The sequence below is a fragment of the Mustela putorius genome, unplaced genomic scaffold (genome assembly GCF_011764305.1).
Source record: "Mustela putorius furo isolate JIRA1106 unplaced genomic scaffold, ASM1176430v1.1 tig00003853_pilon_pilon_pilon, whole genome shotgun sequence".
NCBI lineage: Eukaryota > Metazoa > Chordata > Mammalia > Carnivora > Mustelidae > Mustela > Mustela putorius.
In genome coordinates, this window is record NW_025422005.1 from 39,541,910 (window position 1) to 39,557,682 (window position 15,773).

General features: G+C 39.6%; 1 protein-coding gene across 6 annotated transcripts in view; it reads left to right on the forward strand.

The window, feature by feature from the left end:
- Nucleotides 1-15,773, forward strand: part of ELAVL4 (ELAV like RNA binding protein 4) — a 143,513-nt gene that overhangs the window by 75,683 nt on the left and 52,057 nt on the right. For 2 of the 6 annotated variants that reach the window (XM_004774509.3, XM_045064495.1), the window contains exon 2: nt 13,254-13,303. The exons of the other annotated variants lie outside the window; for them this stretch is intronic. The gene's annotated coding sequence lies outside the window, so the exon portion shown is untranslated. The remainder of the gene's footprint in view (nt 1-13,253; nt 13,304-15,773) is intronic. 6 annotated transcript variants of the gene reach the window in all.

The following is a 15,773-nucleotide window of genomic DNA, read 5'->3' on the forward strand; positions in this document are numbered from 1 at the left end:
AGGCATTCAGAATATGGCACTTGCCTTGTTGAAGTTTGGAGCTCTGTTCATAGATCTGTCTACTAACCACTGCTGCCCTTCGCTTCCAGAACTACATTCCTAGAGAGCAAGGATCAAATGCCATGGAACTCAGTTACTTGAACCGTAATAATACATTTTATCTTTGCCACATACCTATGAACACTATCAACACTGAGAAAACTTAGATGCGGAATTGTTAGTTAAGTAATATGCCCAAAATTACACAGTGGAACCTGGATTCAAACCTAGACATTTAAGCCCTGGTACCTGTGTTCCTAATAATTACACTCTGCAATTAATATTGGATACATGCTTAAATTGATTTGAAATGAATGGAAGTAGAAGTAATTGTGTGATAGTTTATTCACGCATTTGTTTAAAAAAATAACATATAAGGCATTCCTCACCCTGATAGTTGTTGCAACATATTGAGTCCCCATTGACTTTGACTTTGGCTTGTGTGCCTTGTGGGAACTCTCAAAGGTGGACATGTTCTGTGGGACTCTTAACCTGGAGACTTTAGGTAGATTCCGACCCAAAGTGAAAATGAAAGAGGAGTTTAGGCTTGAAGCAGTAGCAATCTGTGTTGGAAGGAATGTGGGGGTAAAGAAACAGAGGCTATGAAATTGACCTTAAAAATACAGTCTTTAGGGACAGTTTGAAAGAAGTTGAAGACAAGAGTGATGAGGGCAATATAGCTTTAAAAGATAAAAGTGCTCCTATTTTTAAATTGATTTTGAAGAGGTGAGAGAGATATGAGAGAGGTTTGTGATGAGAGCAGGGTGGTAGGGAATAGAGCAAGGAGAGCAGATTTAACTATGGAGAGCAGGTGAGCACCTAGAGAGCCATCCATTTATTCATTTATTCTACCAACAAAGCCTAGAGCTCTGCACTGGCCCCTGAGATTATAGATGAATCAAACACAGTCCCTGTCCTCAAGATGCTCACAGTCCAGTGACAGAGACAGGAAGATGGAGAGTCTCGGGGCTGTGTGGTAAATGTCTGTGAGGGAAGCATATACATGGGAGCTGGGGATAGATGGGGAGCTGGGGAAGGGCTTGTTAGCCTGATGGTGGGAGAGGAGAGCTGTCTAGGCCGACAAGCAGAGTGTGGCACGGGAGAGACCACAGCTTGTACTAGTTGGCCATTGCTGTCTGCAGAAGGATATTGCCAGGAATGTGCTTTCCAGGAGGTTGTGGTGGGTAAAGGAGGAAGATGGAGTCAGTAACAGTAAGACCTTGGTTCACATCCCTGCTCTGCGCCCTGTGAACCAGGTCTAGTCACTCTACTTTCTGTTTACTCCTTGACCCTTGGTCTGCTCACCTATAAAATGCAAATGACCGGGTAGGGGGCAAATCCTATTTATCTCCCAGTCTTCATGAAGACGGAATGGGCTGTTGGGTGTGAATGGGCTCACAAAATCTCCTAAAGCATGTGACTGAAAGGATTCTTTCTGGTGGCTTTGTAAAGGGTTCATCTCGCTTCTGTGGGGAGGTCACACTTTCTGTGTTTTCTCTGCACTTCCCACAATACCTTTCCAACCATGCCCTGGAAGATCCTCTTGAAGTGCATTTGATGTCAATGCAGCTGTTCCTTGGGGTCCACAGGAAGGAAGGAGCAGTCCAAGTGGAGGGTGGACCAGGAACATGGACCTGCCCAACCTGAGCAGTTCCATGTGGAAAGCCAGAAATGCCTTCTGCTATCTGTACCCAGAGCAATCTATGGCAATTTCCCAAAATTTCCCATGAAAACAAGAGGTTTACCCTCTTGGGAAATCAGAAACCTGAAAGACTACACTTATTATATGTGAAGTATCTAACTTTAGGCCATTCACAGTAGAGGGTTTTTTAAAAAGGCAAAGTGTACCAGAAATTATGTTTGTAAGTGTTAAAAATGGTGCTTTCATTATTCACTTTTTAAAGTTCACTTAATCTCTTCCCCTTTGCTCTATATTTTTCTGGCTGGTATTATTCTGAGAACTTACTAGTTAATGTTTGTGAAACATTTTGAAGATGAAGGAAATAGCTATTGACATAGGTAGGTGATGAGTAGTAACATTTTTAAGTGTTCTTTTCCATTTCAGAAATTAAATTCCAAGGATAAATGTTACCAGCTCTTAGTTGACTTTGCCACCTCATTTTAATGGGAATATATTTTCAGAATGTTACATTTTTGATAAGGGGAATAAAGAGGTATTCAGTCCTCACTGTGGGCCCAGCTCTGAGCCAGGTGCCTTAAATTGGTTATTTTTCGTCTTCACAGCAACCCTGCAAGGCAGACAGAATTGTGTGTATTTTTCAGATGAGTAAATTAAATTGCACCTCTGAGAGTTTTAAGTGTCTCAACCCAGGTCAAGGCTAGAGACACTTTTTTTTTTTTTTTTTTTTTTTTTTTTTTTTTTTTTTTTTTTTTTTTTTTAAAGATTTTATTTATTTATTTGACAGAGAGAGATGACAGTAGGAGAGAGGAAGGGAAGAGATCACAGAGAGAGAGGAAGGGAAGCAGGCCCCCTGCTGAGCAGAGAGCCCGACGTGGGACTCGATCCCAGGACCCTGAGATCATGACCTGAGCCGAAGGCAGCGGCTTAACCCACTGAGCCACCCAGGCGCCCCTAGAGACACTTTTCAAACCCAAACTCTAAACCATGTAGAATTTTGAATTAAGATCTTTCCTATAATGGTCATTTGTTTGGCAGTTTTAGTGACTAACAGCAGATACATAGTCCAGAATGGTATTAATCAGATTAGATCGTTTCCTTTCTCCAAGACTATTGGGTTACATTTTACGGTGTTAGGAACTCTTTCCTCTGACTTGGAGGTTTCAGAAAGGGCACAGGGTTTGGTTTCACACTTGAGTTCGGGTTTTGGTTCTGGCTGAGTGAGAATGGGTACTGCCTGCCCCAGGCCTCACTTCTTCATTCTGTACAGAGTGATTTCAGTTCTTCAAGCCTTGGTTTCCCCAACTCTAAGTGGGGGGAATGACAGTTACCTACTTTGCAAAGTTGTGGGAGAATTAAGTGAAGTAATGTACCTGATGACAGCTATCACCATTTATTATGTGCTAACTGGGGTAGTATTGGAAGGAGTTAATTGTAATTGCTTCCCTAAACCTTTTTCCATGTAACCCTAAGCATTTTTTAATCAGTGTTATCACAGGATCTCCATTTGTTGGGCCTTTGCCATGTTCCTGGCAGGGACTTTGCTGGGCACTTTGTATAGACTCCATTACCACATTTATGACATTATAGAGTAATTACTTATTTACTGATTTATTTACTTCCTTACAGGCAGGAACCCCTTTTTTCTCCTGTATCTCGGGCATTTATCATAATGGGTTCTGGCCCATTGAAGGAACTCATTAATGTTAAGGAAGTTAGCTTGACTTTTTTTTTTTTAAACATATAATGTATTATTTGTTTCAGGGATACAGGTCTGTGATTCATCAGTCTTACACAATTCACAGCTTGACTTTTGTCCCTTTGTACTGCCTTTCCTCTTCTTTTAAGAACTAACTTCAGTTGTGGGGAGGAGCTATTCTAATGGCGGACAGTATTGTCATTATTAAATTGTGACTTGCTTTAAAATATGCCTGTAACTAAAAAAAAAAAAAAAAAATTGTTTGCCCTAATTTCACAACAGCTGATTCTGAATATTAGTCAGCCTTTCATTTTTTAAAAAACAAATTTCTGGGATAGAAAGACTGTATCAAGATTAGGAGGAGATTACTAAGTAAATTTACTTTGTATCTGTGATTTTAAAGGACATGGTTACCTAACACAAAGAAGTAAACTCTTTTTATTATTATTGTTATTATTAATATATAATGTATTATTTGTTTCAGGGGTGCAGGTCTGTGATTCATCAGTCTTACACAGCACACAGAGCTCACCACACCACCACAACACAACACACTCTTTTCAGTACCTGAGTGTATATTTGTATCTATTCAAATTATTCTTAGGGACTTATTAAATTAGTCCTAAAAGGTTCTTATCTGAGAATTATATATCATGCAGTTTGAATTTTAGTATAATTTTAGTATAATTTTGAAATCTTACCATGTGTTTTTAAAAGTCTTACCATTTCTGAATTTTTAAAATGCCAATTTTACTCATGCCCAATTAGTATGAATTAGTGAGATTTTAAAAGCATATCTTGAAAGGCAAAAGATTATTTATGAAGACATAACTATTAACTTATTTGTTCTTTGTTCTAATCCGAAATTCTCTGTTGTTATAAGGCAAATCACAAAAATCCAGAGAAATACATCTATATTTCTTTTTTAAAATATAGAACAATGAAGAAATTGAGGTGAAGGAAAATTAGAAGAAAAAAATAACATGAATTCAGAAGGAAAGTTTGTGTCTAAAAAGAATTAAAACTTTTCAGCGAGATTCTATGCTCTTTCTTTAAATACAGAGGGCTACAGATTTACCACTTGTTTTTCTAACAATATTGCAAAAAGGAGACCCAATGAATTACAAGATGCAGAGTTCATAAAACTAAAGCAAATCTGTCATACAGAGGACAAAGAATCTTAATGGTTCATTGTCATAACAAAGTGTTTGTCTTAAAGTAGACAAATATTCTGATATGTGGTATTTGTGATTTTTTTTTTTACCTCTCCACATTGCTTCTTGTTCATGAGATTTTTAATAAATATGTATTAAGAAGATCTCCGTAGGTAGGAAAGAGAGAGGGAGACGCTTAAGAAGCGTGGCGTGGAATGCTGCTTGCCAGTGTCATACATTCATAAGATGTCCTTGAAGATGGAGCACAGAACAGAGATCAGGGAAATTTTGGCAGCTGCAGTTGGGAAAATAAATGGCTGTTGTGTGATTGGGCAGATCCTAAAAGCAGGCTCCTGCTCAAACCATGTAATTAAGAAAAGTGGGAGCTTTTGTCCAAGTGCAGAATGTTCATAATATCAGAGTTTGTCAGCAGGAGCTTTTAGAACGGATCAGTACTTTTCACTCCCTGATCCAGGGAACGGTTTTCTTATAAATCATCTTCTCTCCTTGCTGTCCTCCTGAAGGTTGCTGCCAGGCGATAAGGCAGACTTAGATTGTAACCTTGCTAATACACAGTGATTTAGGTGAAGGAGAGCCCGAATCACAGTCCGTTTCAAGAAATGCGATTTTTATTCGTTTGGGCTCCTATGTGTCCTCTAATGTAGGATAAGAGTGTGGGCAAGGAGAGATCCAGCAGGACAGCTCTGGGAAGGAGATGGAATAATATTTAATACTGTGACTCCAAACTGGTTTGAAGGATTTGACATTTTCTGTCACTTTTAAAAATAACTTCCTTTCAAATTATAAAAGTGCTGTATTTTCAACATAAAACAAAAAGCTTGGAAGATAAAGATAGAGTATAATCCCACACTTTATTGTTAGCATTTTTATTTTTCCCTCCTATACTGTGCATGTTTATATAATCAAGATAATCAATTTTTTAATTTCACTTTATTCTACATTTATCATATGCATTTTCTCAAGCTGTCAAACCCATTATACACATCATTTTAACAGCTGAAAATACTGGATCATAAAACTATATAATAACTTACTTAGTCATTCTCCCTTGTTGGGTCCTTAGGTTGTTTCTGTTTTTTCACTCTTTTAGATACACTTTTTATAATGTATCTTATTTTGCATAATTTCGGTCTGGATTTCCAGATTCTTTTCTGAGCTTCAGAATGAATTCTTGGGTCCAAGAATCTGAACATAAGGTTCAGAAAGATTGTGCCCAATTACATTTCCACCAAGGATGATAAGAGAGACTGTTTTACTGCACCTGAAAGCTTGCCAGTTGCAAACCTTGGATTTCTATGTTCTCTATAAACAAGGTGTCCGCAAATAATTCAAAGATACACTTCTCCCAGCCCAGGCCTGCATTCTCACCAAAACTGATATGATCGAGTCCAATTTTACGCATACCCATCTGCCTTCCCAGGGGGTGTCGAGGATGATTGGTAGCCCCAAACACCTCACTGAGTTAGATGAGGGATAACATTCTCCTATTAGATCAAAAAGTCCTTTTTTCGAATGTATCCTTCTTATTAAGAAAAAGAAGAAGAAGAAAGGAAACAAAAGAAAAGGAAGAAAGAAGAAAGAAATTCAGAGAAAGAAGAAATTAAAAATAAAATTCAAGTGTGATAAAGTAATTTTCAAATTTAAAACTGCCCTATCATAATGATGTTCAAGATTTTTTCAGTAATGAACATATGGATATAACATGAGGTTGTGTGAATTATCCATGGGTCTAATTTATCGTGGCCACTTATACATAACATTGAATTACTGAAAACCGTTTTATTTCACTCAATATCTTTAGCTTCAAAATGACCCCAAATAATCTCTGTCCTTTAAATTGCACAATTGGAAGAGCCATTGGCATTATACAATTCTTAACAAAGAGAAGGTTGCCTTGTGCAGATTTTTCTAGATACTAACTCCCTCTAATCCCTTTTACTATCATCCCCATCTCCACCTAGCTTTGTTAAGAAAACAAATATAAAATTTCACAATAAAAAATATTTTATTTACATTTCTGAAGAATTTAATCTGAGTGTGCATAAGACAAATTCGGAGATGTGACCCACAATATCTGTATCATGATATAGATACGGAATAACACATTGCTTTGTACAGCTGGATCTATGTGAGTTTGCCCACACTCTGCGTCCGGGAACCAGGCATTTTATAAATAAAAATATAATATTTATGTTTACATGAATTGTGTCATTGGCTATTCATTATGCATCAGAAGATAAGCTCAACTTAGTCAGTCTGGGGACAGTTTTACAAATGACTCATTAACGTTCTTTGTATGGAAGATGTGGATAACCCATCTACCGTCACAACTGGTTCCCGCCGCAGCAGGTGCTCATAGTTTATGATGAGACATTTTGGTTATTTTGTCCACAATAAACATTCAGAGTTTGGAAGCTTGGACGGTTGGATAGGAAAGGAATTGTTTTCCAATTGAATTTCTAATTAGGTCTAATATTTTTGCAGGAAGCCTAAGAGCTTGGCCATGAAATTGCATTTATATTGAAATGAATACATTTGCACTTTTCAGATAATGTCTTTTAAAAAGAAAGCTTATCAAAAGTTTGAAAGCATCTTTATTGGCCATTTTGGAAAAGCGGACTAAATTTAGGGCTCAGGAGGTCATGAGAGAAAGGTCTCCTCGTCTTCATAATGAACTGAGTGGTGATGCCATCCCTCAGCTCTGGAGAGTTTGCTGGAAAAGTCTGTTAAAACCAAAATACCGAGGGGTTTGACTAGGACTGGGCATACCGGAAATCATTTTAGGCCCAAACAGAAGCCCTAAAGAGATAAAGGAGGCCAATATTTATTTGGGAGGGGAAATGTGTGTGATGTATTTGGGGAGGTATATTAAGAACTCAGATTTCTGTGAATTTGAAAAGAATGTCTAAGAGAAATTAAATTTTGATTATGCTTTTCATATCCATGCTGGCCCTGCTATTTTAAGTATTGATGCCTCTTGTTCTCTCCAGTGGCTGCTGATTTTTAAAAAATCCTGACTACCCCCACTGAGAATACTTTTGGCATGCCTGGTATTCCTCTCCAGTGAAGAAGATGCTGTTTCAAAGAAGTAATGCCTCAAGCTTACCTCCCTGTTATAAAGTCATTGGTCTAGGATGTAAGCATTTAGATCTGAAACAGGACATGTCCATCAGATACCAGGACAAGTCTGCATGTATTTCATGTATGTGCTCTTTGGTAAGGAGGGAGAGTCATTAGAGAAACTCTGAAGGGAACTGCTTAATGAAAGGGGTATATGCAATTGATTTTAGTTAATTGTTTATCTTCCCTCCTCTCCCATCCTCCTAACTTGAACCCTCTGAGGGCAGGGACAAAATTATTTTTTTTTTCCTGGATTCCTAGAACAATGCCTTGGTCTGTAATAGCATTCAATAAACTTGTGTTGAATGGAACACACTTGTTTAAGGATATGCCGGGAATTTATTACCGCGTAACTTCCTAGAGTAAATAGGTCTTTCAGGTTATTTGTGCATCTACCCAAAGGTACTATTAAACTGTCAGCATGTTTTCCCCAGTTAGAATTAAATATTTTTTTCTAGAGCTTTCTAGTTACTCTCCAGCAGAATTACAGAAACTTGGTACAAATGGTTTTGAGAGACACAAGTGCAGTCTTCAGCCAGATTCTACTGCTCCAGGGACCTTTGTGAATCATCACCTGTAATCTGGTTTGGGGGTGGGGGTGTGGGTATATTCCCAAGTTCCCTCTTCCTAGAGTGATCAGGTCATCAATCTCAGCCCCTGCTCCTGGGCCCTATTAATAACATGTGTCTCCTTCCCAGTTGAATCATAACCAGGAAAGCATTGCATTTAGAAAAAAATATTAATCTGAAGGGATTTGAGTGAATTAAAGCCTCTTGAAGAGAAGGAGGGGAGAGTACGGATTTTATGAGCTGATGGACGAAACTTAAAAAATATGAAATTGGGGGGTTGTAAGGACATTTTTAGTATCTTTCAAGGAGCAAGAAGAGAAGTGAGGAATTATTCCTAAAAATAATATCTGTCTTCAGGAACACAGAGCCTGCTATGTAATTTTCTAACTTTGGGGATTTGTTTTTCAGGCTTTCGAAAGGCGGGCAAGTTGCACTAGTCTGGGCTGCACCACCAGTGTCTGACATACTGCGTGTCAGGATTTTATAAGGGTTAAGTGGGAAATGCCTACAAAGAGAATTAGGACTTTTATTTTTGTCCTCATGAATAATTTAAATCTATTTCTTTAATGGTTCGATTCAGTGACTGCCCTTGGTAAACATTATTCTTCATGCTCTCGGGAGCGCTTGTTCTATTACATAAGGGTTAGCCTTTATACATAAATTTTCAAAAGTCCTTCCAACATGGTGAAAGAAAACACCTTTAAACACTCATTAAAATATTGAACAAAGTACGTGTGTGTCTCAGATGCACACACCTGAGACATGTTTGCAATCAGAACATTCTATTAACACCGTTCTCGTTTCTGGGGATGCTGACATTTAGAGGGCGCTGGAGGTAGAAGGGAGAGTGCTTAGGAAAGAAGCATCATATTCCTGTGACCTTCTTAGGTTCTTTTCTCTTGATCCTTTTGCTTGAATCAAGCATCATGGCCACCCCTCTGCCAGAAAACCAGAAGTTGAGGTTGGCCGTGATGGGGGTAGAAGGGCCCTGCCCTGAGCTTGTGGATGATGAATGTCAGTAGTGAATTCTAGAGTGGCACAGGTTCCTGTAACATAAAGTCGGAACCTTATATGTAGTCACAAAGTAAATCCTGAGAGTGTAAAGTAGGTTAAGATGTGTAAATGCAAGACTGTGCAGTATGTTATTGGACTGCCATTTTTGTGGAAAATATTAGAGCAAGGCCACGCAGTATGGCTGAGAGGATTGGTGAGGGGGCTGCAGGAAGACCTCCGATGTTGTTCTCTGGTGCCTGGGACAGTGACTGTCCTTAGTTGTGAGGAGGAGGACCAGCCCTCTAACTCTAGCCTGACTCTCCCCAAATTTGAGCAAATGAAAACCTTGTCAAGACTGAAGGACAGAGGGAGCTGCGAGAAATTCATGAGAAATTCATTTCACCATGAGAAATTCATGGTGAAAAAAATATTAAAGGAGGCTTTAAATACATTTTCGGAATTTTATAGTGGTCTTGCCTAAGACACTTAAAGGGCCTTTTGGCCGCAGGACATGCTTGCTCTCTGCTCTGACGTGTAGAAACTTCAGCAGTCAGTATTTGTTTGGTTAATGAATTAATGAATTCTGAGAACAAGAAATTATATGAAAAGAATGATTTGGGGAGGAGGGGAAGTTTGGCTCTTTGATTATATTGCTACTCTTAGAATCAGCTGGAGGATTTCAATCTGGAGACGAAGGATTGCCGTTCATGTACGTGAAATATGTGTGTGCATTTTTCTGGTGAGAATGAGCAAAGACATTCAACAGGTTCTCAAGGGGGTCCTTGTCAACTGAAGTTTCAGCCCCTCCTCTTGAATGAATGCCTCTTAAAATCTATATTTGAAATAATATCTAAATGTATGCCTGGCATATAATAGGTACTCAGTAAGTGTTCTGTCCTCTTTTGTTATATGTAAAATTGGGATAACTTTCACACCTTTTTGGCTTGTACTTTACAGGGTTGTTTGAAGGATGTAGTGAACTATTGAGCATGCAAGGGCCTTCATTCATTCAGGAGTCCTTAATCCAAACCTACCAATCGTCAGGCCCTGTTCTACATGCAGGAGATGCTATAATAAACAAAACAGATGTGGTCTCTTTGCTATGGAGCTCAGAGTTCAGGTCACCCTTTTTGTGACCTGTAAAATGCCAGATTCAGTAAGTTATGGAGATAAACATGTCTCTGCATGTCTGTTCAAGTACATTTTTATGATATGGTCACCCCTTACTGTCTCCTTTCAGAAAAGGAAAAGTAAACCCTCATCTAAATGTCCCTGTCTGCTCTGTCACATTGTACGCTGTCCCTATACTCTTGTGTACTCTTGCGTGGAGCTAGGCTTAAGTTCCCATTTCCTGCTCTAACTGGCAGTGTCACCCTGAGCAAGTCATTTCCCCTTTCTTTTCCTCAGTTGCCTCATCATTAAAATTACAGCATTAGGCTCTGTGGTCCCTAATGTTCTCTGATATCTGTCTTGCATGTACATCATGAACTCAGTGAGGTCCTTATCTTTGTTGTCTCCATATCCTGAGGGCCCAACACAAGTGCTTGGCATTCTGAGGCTCTATCTCTATTCATCTAACATTCCCAGATCTAGCCAGAATATAAATAAACCTATTTTTTAATGTGCATTTGACCTGACAAGTCCAGGAAATAGTGTAGCAGATGCCTTGGGTGGACAATAACAAGAGGTGGGATTGAGCAGATAATTAGGGATATCAGGAAGGACCCAGGATTGTGGTGATGGAGATGCTATCAAGGGCTGTTTTTTTCAGTAGCACTCTGAGAAAGATGCTAAGCCCAGTCCCTGCTTCTTACCTCCCTCCACAGAGATTAATGACCCTAAGTGGTGATCCAGCAGCTGCATGTGTGAGGCCTTCCCTCTTGCTTTTGTTGTATATTTTGCTGGGGGAAAAAAAAATTGGTGGGAGGGGTGAGGTTAATGCGTTGAGTGTGAGTAATTAGTCATTCAAACCATTGACATTTACAATGACAGGATTTGAGTGCCTACGTTATTGTGCACTGCTCTAATAGTTTATCCCTGAAATTTTCTGCCTGTATAATGTTTCTTAAAATATATCACAGAAACATAAAAGATTTAATGCAGTGCTTTGTACAACCATTAGAGTTTGACGTCAACTGAACCTCCTCAGTGCTCTATCCTGGATGCTCACTGTAATTCTGTTCTTAATTATGCCATTCAGAAGAGAGAAGGAGGGCAAGTCAGGGGTTTGGAACCTGGTCAGCTGCAAAGTCGGCCATGTGACCCACACAGACTGTTTCATGAAAGTACATAGGCACACTTGAGTAACTGATATATTTATTTTCAATGAAAATTGTGCTGTTAGAATATCAAAAGCCTGGAGAAAGAAGTGTTCTGATCTTGCTGAGCCAGCCTCTGTGCTTATTGGAGGGTATGGATTACCTCTGGTTTGCTTTCTATGTTGAGATTACAGGTGTCCTCTCTTTACGATGTATCATGTAACCTTAAAATATTATAGTTTCATTTTCTTGAGTTTGATATAGTTAGATCTTGGCAATTTCTCTTATTTTCCAAGTATGTTTTAAAATCCTCTTCATTCACTTGTGTGTCACATTTCATTCTGACATTTTACATTTGTGATTCTTTCTTTAAGCCTGTCTTGTATCCTGGGATGCACCATTAAGACCAATGAGGGGTCTCATTACATGATGTATATTAACACATTTGCAAGTGTTTCTCAGCTTTAGTACATTTTTTTTAAACATTTTATTTATTTATTTGACAGAGATCACAAGTAAGCAGAGAGGCAGGCAGAGAGAAAAAGAGGGAAGCAGGCTCCTGCTGAGCAGAGAGCCTGATGTGGGGCTCTATCCCAGAACCCTGGGATCATGACCTGAGCCAAAGGCAGAGGCTTTAACCCACTGAGCCACCCAGGTGCCCCGCTTTAGTACATTTTTATTGAGCAAACTCAGTGTGCATGTGTGTATTTTCATCAGTTCTTTCTGAATACACAAAACAATAACTGTAGAATGTGTTCAAGGTGAAGAGAGCTCCCCTCCCGTAAGCCAAGAATGACTTGACCTAATTTATGGGTTTGGTTGGTTGAAGTAGCTCAGTACCGAACGCTGCATCTCATGGATCATTCTTTTCAGAGGTTTGGGCCCAATTAGAGTTCAGATGGGGCTACAGATGGGGCTCAACTCCAGGAGTCAGCATAATTTAGGAAGTCCACATAAGATGTAAGGAGATGAAAGCTGGTTGGGGAACTGAAATTACCTTGCTGCAGACTTGGTACTTCCTAGGCTTCTCTGTAGCAGGGAGACCTGTGAGATGTTCACATGGATGAGGTCTGGCTTTCGCAACACACGTCTGTGAGGCAGGCATCCAGTGAACGAAAAAGATGAACCCGGCTCTCAGGTGATCTTCAGTTGTCTTGGTCCCATAAAATCTCAGCATGCTTAGGTATGATTTACAGTCTTCTTCATACTCCATCATTAATGCCCCAAAAGCTGCCTCAGTGCAGGATATTTTCTAGGTGTTTGTGGGGCAGCCTTAACAAGGGTAACCTGAGAAAGATGAAGAGCCAGGAATGTGTTCTCAAGATTGTGGGGCTGGCTTGTTTGCCACCACGTCAAAAGGAGGCAGTGTGTAGCCCTGTGGTTCTGCCAGCCCGCCTCCTGAACTGAATAAAGTCTGTTTTTAAATTCCTTATCAAGTTGGCAGTGCTCCTTGTGTTTGTTGCCTGGACACCTGACTGAGTGAAGCAGTGAGACAACACTGCAAATGGAGACGCAGCTCAGACCCAGGAGGCCCAACGGTGGGGCAGAGCAGAAACCTGCCTCCCCACTAGGAGTTGTGATGATGCTCTACGACATCATCTCCATTAGCATGTGCCTCCCTTGGGCACATCTCCCTCGTGTTTTCCTGGACAGAGCAGCAGAATAGGCTTTGTTTGGATACAGCTTCTATCAATGCTGAGAAGAGCTTGATCTAAGATTCTTCTCAGAAAACCTTTGTTTTCTCCTTGCTGTCTGGACCAGCCTTCCAGAATCTCACAGTTGACCTGAATCCAAGAAGTTCTGATGATGTGGTAAGCAGAGCCAATTAAGTTACTTACATGATGATAAAGAATCTTAGAAGCTCCTTACCTTCCTCAGTCTGCCTTATTCCCCTGACTCCTCTTGAGACTTCTTTTTGGTTTGTTTGTTTCATTTCCCATTTGTGATCATTCAGAAAAGGAAACAATTAGAGGAACACCTACGTAGAGCATGATGAAGAATAATGGTTGTGATGCCTCCAGGCATTCATTCTGAAGAGAAACCTGCATGTGAGGCTTTATTCCAATTACAAAGAAGAAACTGAGGTAGAATATCCAAGTCACCTGCCTGAGATTACATAACTAATAAGTGGTAGGACTAGTCTTAAGTCAGCTGCTGCCGTGACTAAAAACCTACTCCTTTTTTACTTTATTACTTCTGCTTCAGTGAGAAAATAAGCAAAAACCCACCAAAATAAACCCCCCCCCCAAAATCTCTGAGTATTTATGAGGTTGTGCAGCAACTGGAACTTTGATACGCTGCTGGTGGGAGTGTAAGTTGGTGCCAGCATTTAAAAGAGATACTGACAGTGTCTACTGTGCAGAATGGACATATACTCTGACCTGAAAATAGGTTCCCAGGAATACTCCCAACAGAAATGTGTGTTTATGTAAATCATGAGACATGTGTGTAATGCTCAGAGCAGCTTTATCTATAATAGTTAAAAACCAAAAACGACTGAAATGTTTATCAACAGAAGTGGTAAATAAAATGAGATAGCTTCATAATTTCACAAAGGAATTCTCTACAGCAGTGGAGAAGTAAAACCTACCACTATATCTAATGACACGGATGACACCCAGACATAATGTGTGAAAAGACATAAAAGAGTATATATTGTGTGATTCCATGTATATAAAGTTCAAAAGCAAATAAAACTAATCTATGGATTGTAAGTCAGTTACCTTGGGGGTTGGGTTGCGGTGGTGAGAATGATGGCGGTAGGGACACAAGAAAGGCTTCTGGGATGCTAGTCATGTTCTAGATCATGGTCTGAAGGTGAACACTCAGGTGTGAATCGTGTTCTCTTTGTAAATATTCTTTGAGTTGTACCCTTAAGGTTTAGATGCTTAACTACATGTATATGAAAGTGCTTCTCCCTCCAAAATTCTCTCAGCAGCCAAATGGTGATAATAATGGAAGTTGCTAGTTGTGAGATGTCTGCTAAACCTTGCTTTCCACGTCTATGAGATATAGAGAATATTACGATATGCCTCATTGCCTTTTTGTGAGGACTCAGTGAGAGAAGTCACGTCAGACAATTGGTGGAGTGACTTTAATAAATATCAGTAATGACGAATTACATTCCCGCCACTATTCAGGTGCTTTCTATACCTCATGTCACCACCTTGCAAGACAGGTGGCATTGTTCCCATTTTTCAAATGAGGAAAACTAAGGCTTCTAGAGTTTCAGTCACTTCCCCCAAGGTCATACAGCTGGTGAATGGCAGAGCCTGATTCCATTTCCAAAGAACTGGTCAAGGTCAGAGGCGACAGAAGTCCTATCATGAAGGACAAATAAGAAATGTGATAGGATAGAGTGCAAAAGTGGGACTGCTGGGCTACATTTGGGGCCAGGGAACCTGGGTACAGGCCCAGACTCTGCCCCAGTTTCCCATGATGACAGAATTCACTGGATGTCTCTGGAATTCATCTCAAACATGAGAGTTTTGAACTAGATTTTATTTCCTTAAGTGCCTCCTGGCTCTGCAGTTTTATGATTCTATGTTTGTCATGCCACACAGGACCTCTTTATAATCAGGCCCCATGAGCTTACATCCGTTTTCCATATAGAATGTATTATGTATTATGTATTCTAGCTTCATCTTCTCAGTACTTTGCCTGAATCCCATCCTGTAAAGCAGGGCTAATTGCTCCTCTCCTGTATGCCCACAGTCCTCCTGGGAGCCGTTACCTATCTTTGTCCTCAGTAGGCTGTAAGCTCCTTGAGGGTAGAGACTGAGATTTATTCATCTCTTTTTTTTCCCATGCATGCTGCTGGAATAGTTCACACATTTGTGGAAATCTTTGTTTAATTAACTATTTGAATCCAAATTTAATTTAAATTTAAACTGTTTACTTTTCGATTAAAGTGTGAGAGGATAGCCTTGGGCTGTGCTGGACCTAAGGTAGGACCTAGAGAGAGCTCTACCTTTATGTCTTTCATTTTATTTGAGGTCCAGGAGAAGCAGTCACAGAGTGGCTAAGGAGAAAATCATTAGATGACTTTGTAGCTCCCCAGCATGTGCTTATGAAATCTGAAGTTTGATCAGTGCTTAAGCATCGGTGAAAATCTAAACCCTTCCCATATGGAACGGCCCCACTTAATTTAATGTCATTTTACTTTATGAGATAGTTAATAAACAGGTACTGTATTTGATCTTGTGAGCGTAGCCCTCTATATTTAGTTTTTCAGCTTTAATGGAACTATAATTTTAATCATGATTATTACTTTACATTTTA